The following is a 6,210-nucleotide window of genomic DNA, read 5'->3' on the forward strand; positions in this document are numbered from 1 at the left end:
CTACCCCGACTTATTCATAATAAGGATCGGGTTCCAGCGAGTCAAGCTCCAGCCGCATTTACCCGTCCTACCCATATCCATATACTCCACGTATACACCAACTCACACACACAGCTCCAGATTATCAAAACACAGCAACCAAAGAAATATCATCAATTCTAAATTCAATACAGGGCATGCCTAATATTTAACTACATAAATATAAGTATAAGTGATGCATGAGCATGCCAGAAATATAATAATATTGAAATTGTAAATGAAATAAATATCTACTCACAACACTTTTACAAGCTACTGCGGTGGCTAGGCGGAGGAAGAAAGCTGTCCTGGCTCACCTAAACAATATATCAAAATTTAAACAATATATCAAAATTTATTAATAAACAACTTGAAACAAAGCTGTAGATAATCAAAAGACAGCCCTATACCTAGGACCTACCCCTCCTGTAAAAAGGTTTAAATAACACTTCTAATTTCTAAATTTCCTGCAATCACAACTCATCAATAACATATGGCCCCTCCAACTCAGGCAAATCTCACATAATCTAACAATTCAATTATAAGGCTTAAAATTGATATTTTGCAAAAGTCATTCTAGCTAGCTTTAAAAATTCTAAAATTTTGTTCCACGATCCTTAGCAATATTATAGAGGTAACGTAAAAGAAATTATAATTTTTTAGCTACCCACGAATATTTTATGAAATTTTATTCTAAACCAAGTACTATAAAATTTAAGAAACTCAGAGTTTGGATTTACCTATGCCAATTCTGATGCTTGGAACGTGTCCGGGGCCCCTGAAAATGGTGGGGTAGCATATAATTTTGACCCGGTTCCGAAGTGATTTCGATAGCTTATCTACTCAGCCCAAATTGCAGATCCGGGCTGTAATGGTCAGGCTCCAACCACTAGAGGAATTGTCCGCTTTGGCCGTAAGCCTCGCCATTTTGTCCCATAGGTAGAATGGAGAACTTCCGAGGAGGTCACCCATCCTAGGATTTCTCTCAAGCGAGTATGCTTAACCCTGGAGTTCTTCCAACACTCCAAGCCATTCCACTGAAAGGATAAAACCATGAGGCTTATGACCAAAGCGGATAATTCCTCTAGTGGTTGGAGCTTGACCGTTACAATTGGTATCAGAGTCAAAAACTCCCTTAATACGGTGCAACAAGTGAGGACACTTGTGGCAGAAGCTGGTGGGCCACAAGGCCCTAACGCAGTGCCCTAGTGATTCCGTTGGACGCGGCGAAAAGCTCCCTGAAAGATGGAAAACACTTCCCACATCGGAATGGGAGTGGAAAGTAATGATATATAAAATGGGGAAACTAATTACTAGAGACGCCTTTTAGTGGAATAGCCTGGAGAGTTGGAAGAACTCCAGGGTTAAGCGTACTTGCTTGAGAGAAATCCTAGGATGGGTGACCTCCTAGGAAGTTCTCCATTCCACCTATAGGACAAAACCATAAGGCTTACAGCCAAAGCGAACAATTCCTATAGTGGTTGGGGCCTGACCATTTCAATTGGTATCAGAGCATGGTTTAGGCATTTCTGGGTTTAGATATAGTACATATCATACATTGCATTTGTAAAAGTTGAGGTAACACTAATGCAGATCTATTGTCTTTGGTTATTTTGGTTAGGATATAGAACCAACATCACAGAGAGCAGTAGAGGAAGAGGTGGAGAGCCATGCTCCACCCATGGTTGAAGCTGGAGGTAGGGGAGAACCTGCTCCACCAACACAAGAGGTACCTGTTCAGCCTCAGTAGGCCTTATTTCAACAAATGACAGAATTCTTCAAGCAGATGACTGGGGCTATACCACAACCACAACCTCCACTACCACCACAGAAGTCCCATCTGGAGAAGTTAAGGAAATATGGGGCTATGGACTTTCTGGGAAAGAAGGAAGATGATCCTCCAACAGCCAAAGCGGCTGGAAGCAGAACAAAGCAGTGCGAGACAACTGCACCCAGAGCGTAACCTAGAGGGTGCTATGTCCCTACTTTAGGACAATGCCTATCAGTGGTAGGACACAGTATCCAGGGAGGTGCAACCAGACTGAATCACCTGGAATTTCTTCCTCACAGAGTTTAAAAAGAAATATGTCAGTTATGTGTACCTAAAAGAGAGGAGAAGGGAATTCATCAGTCTGAGGCAGAGGCAGTTGTCAGTGGCAAAGTATGAAAGAGAATTTGTCAGACTGAGCCGATATGGAAGAGAGATAGTTCCCACAGAAGCTAAGAGGTGCAGGAGATTTGAGGAAGGGTTTAACGATAATATCAAACTCATGATAACAACTTTGGGGATTACAGACTTCACAAAACTGGTTGGAGCCTAATCGTTACACGGGCGATGGTCGAATTGCCACAAAATGAAAATGCTTACGCAAAGCCCACAATACTAGGGGTTAGACTAAAATATTTATATTTATATATAAAATAATTATTTGAAAATTAGGGATGTTACATTCTTCCTCCCTTATAGAAAATTCATCCTCGAATTTTACACAAGGTATAATAAAAAATTACAAGATTACATAATGGACAAGTACGAGTATTTATTGCGCATGTCCTGCTGTGACTCCCAGTTCCACTTTTATACCGATTGGCTCCTTCACAAAACTTTAATCATAGGGATCTGTTTTGACCATAGCTACCTCATATGAAAGTCCATTATGGCCACTGCCTGTTCCTCGAATGTTAGGTTTTCCTTCAACTCCGCTGTATTGGGTTGTAACACATGGGAAGGATCAGGTATGTACTTCCTAAGCATGGAAATGTAGAACACTAGGTAGACGTGAGAAAAGCTTGGTGGTAACTCTAACCAATAGGCCTCTGCTCCAACTCTATCAGTAATCTCAAAAGGCCCTATGTATAGGGATGCGAGCTTGCCCTTCTTCCTAAATCTCACAACTCCCTTCATCGAAGAGACCTTCAGGAGTACATAATTGCCCACTTTAAACTCTAAATCCTTTCGCCTAGGATCTGTGTAGCTCTTTTGTCTGCTGTAATGTCCTAGCTATCATATTCATTTCATAGCAAAACTCGTACCTGAAACCACTCCTCAATCTTTTTCTGACATCTTCAGTACTCACTATACCTCCACAGCGCTTGACTTGATATCTCATAACTCCAATCAACTTTGGTGCTTACCTCTCCTTCATTGTGTCTTAACGTATCTCTTAGTGACTTTAGTCCCCATTCTTTTGTTTCAATAATCTCTACTTCCCAAAGACATAACTTATATTTCTTATCCTATAGTATCCTATGAGATGCTTTCCTGTAGCACCTGTTATAGGCATCTCATTTGAAATTTCTACTTGTTCTATGACCTTAATGGTCAATACCTATACATCTTCTCACTCCCATAATACTTCAAATTTCCAACCTCCTTCGTGTCATTACTAAGGTCCTTAGACCAACTCCTATCCATCTTATACAACTAGTCATATAGAGTTCCATTGAAATGCCAAGTGTACCTACATCAGCTATGCTTCTTTTGCACTCTGATATGGTATCCTGCAGCACTAGCCTTTGTTCCCCTTTATTACCAATCTCTGTGGTGTAAGGATGTGACTCATATTGTCTGTTTTACAACGTCTCATGAAACAGCCTTCTGAAATAACTACTTTTGCATGCACTTTACCCAAGATCATTGCTAATTCTATTCGCCATTGAAGCTTTAGCTAGATCCACCCATGCTAAAAACATTTTTACCTTCCTAATTCCATGATACTGCAAGCTTCTAACTTACTTTGTGTCACCAAAGAGTTCCTTGTAACAATTCCTACCTATTTTAGATAATTAGTTGTGTAGAGCTCCACCCAGTCAACACTACTTGTAACACCCGTCACCTGACTATAGTGTAGCCGAGCAAGGCGTGCTATGCCTTAATTCCAAATAAGAAACTTCACGTGTTCATTCTCCCTAATATAACCACATGTACTGCCCACAACTTTCCAAACTTCAGCCTTAAATTTATCCATCAGCAACAATTTCATCCACTAAAACTTATCCATAGCTAGTACTTCCTCCAGCTTATAATTCAAAAGGGTTGCAAGCCCTAGTAACTAACTCGTTTTAACTCCTGTCACTACTCTGATCGTCCTTTAATACATAACATCAGGTACACACTTATCGTTATTTTCTTTTAAGAAGAATGTGTACAGACTGGTGCCTATCAAGTTCTTAAATACTAGGTCATCTCAACATTATTTCCCTTGCTTATGTAGACTTTCAGAGCCAAAAGTACGATCTAAACTTGAAAAGAAAGAGAAATCTTCTCCTACTAACATTAGCACACTCTTCATATCTCATGGTCTTCTCCCTGAAATTTCATCATCTCTTTCTATAAGATATCAATTACAACAATCCTTCTGTTGTGCCACCGATTTGCCTGACATATCATCTTAAGATTTTCTATCTCCACTTGTACTCCATTTCTACCTTTTTATGCCTACCTTAACTCTTTTGCATCCCTATATTTTACTGTATTCAAGAAGATGCCTCTCACTAATAGACTCTTTCAAAATGGATTCTAATCATGCTTACTGCCGTAACTCATCCTTGTGCTTCTCAGTGACTTGTGACTGTCACTCATACATAGTCTTCCTGCTCTATCTCTTATTGTCATTCTATCACTTATTTTCATTCACGTTTCCTTATGAAAGGACCCCATTGGTCATACTAAAAATGTTCATCTAACCCTTAATCACAGACCTTATAATTGCTATCTCACCATCTCTACTTCTGACCTAAGCCTATATGCCATTTTCCACCATCCTTTTTACTCGTTATGCCTATTTGAACCATTAGGTTTACTTTGATTTAACTTACTACTTATTAATGCACTCATTCGCCTAATAAGATAGTTCAAGATACCATTGCACATCCTATAACTTTTACTTGCTCTGGTTGCATTCCTCAACTAATTTTCCTCATACTGTTAGAAATTTAAATGGATTTTATCCCATTGCAACCTACTCCATTCTGGGAATAAGAATAGACAGAGTTTGATCCCTATCCTGCAACTCTGAACTCCATGTTTTGGCTCCTGATATTGCTCGAACTATGACCTGCTCTAAGTCCTACACTTCTGGATTTCATATCTTGGTAACTATCCTTACTCATATAATCTCGTTCTAGGCTTTCTAATATTGCTTTTCAATTCATCCTATTTACCTTGCTCAGGATAGCACTTTACGTACTATATATCTCACTTTAATCTTCCTAATCTTATCCTATTCTTGGCTATTCGATTTGCTCTTTAGTTCATCTCTTTTATGTTACCAAAAATAGAGCCTTGATTACCTTATTCCCTAGCTCCATTCTTCTTTTAGACCTGACAGCTACACTAAATAACTGTTCCTTTTAGTATTTTTGCTAGGTCATCTTCACCTTTATAATACTCAGAATTGGTCTTTCGACCACTCTGATTAGCACTTTCACTGGCATTAGTTTACTTCTCTGTTACATCTAAACCAATTATTTTATCCTTCCCTTATGCACTTCCTCTATATATATTTACATATTTCATGATTTATCTATTCTAACCTTTGTCCTTATCCTTTCCTTTACTCAAAGCATACTTTTGCCATGTGCAATAAGAAGTTAAGGATCAACTCAGGGAGTAGTAACCATGCATTCACTATGTGATCTCCATTTCTGTCCTTTAGTCCACATGCTATCCCCCACTACCTCAAGGAGGAGATCTGCAAGGATGCTACTTCCCAATATCCACTCAATTAGCCAAAACTTAAGATACTAGGTACCATCACCTGTCATTCTATTCACAAAACTTTCATCCACCATGATCCGATCACTTATGGTTCTTACAGTGAAACTTGTACCCTCTCCAGGATACCCGAACCAATAATTCTTTACCATACTTTACAGTCCCATTTGGGACACTGTTCTGTAGGTCACCATCAACAGTAGTAACTTTTTGTCTGTCTTGAAAGGATAAGATCATACCTTATATAACAACTAACTACCGCTGAGGTATTGCATCTGCCACTTTGCCATAATCATGTCAGGCTGTCTGCTATCTTATCATACTGCAAACCCTTTAAAGCGCATTTCATAGACAATAAACATTATTTGTAGCATCCATTCTCCTTTTAGGGAAGCAAAATTGTACTCTGTACCTTGTTTACTGCATAGAGAAGATGCTATTTTTACTTAAACTTTAGGCACAACATTCAATTACAA

The sequence above is a fragment of the Hevea brasiliensis genome, chromosome 3 (assembly GCF_030052815.1).
Source record: "Hevea brasiliensis isolate MT/VB/25A 57/8 chromosome 3, ASM3005281v1, whole genome shotgun sequence".
Lineage (NCBI taxonomy): Eukaryota > Viridiplantae > Streptophyta > Magnoliopsida > Malpighiales > Euphorbiaceae > Hevea > Hevea brasiliensis.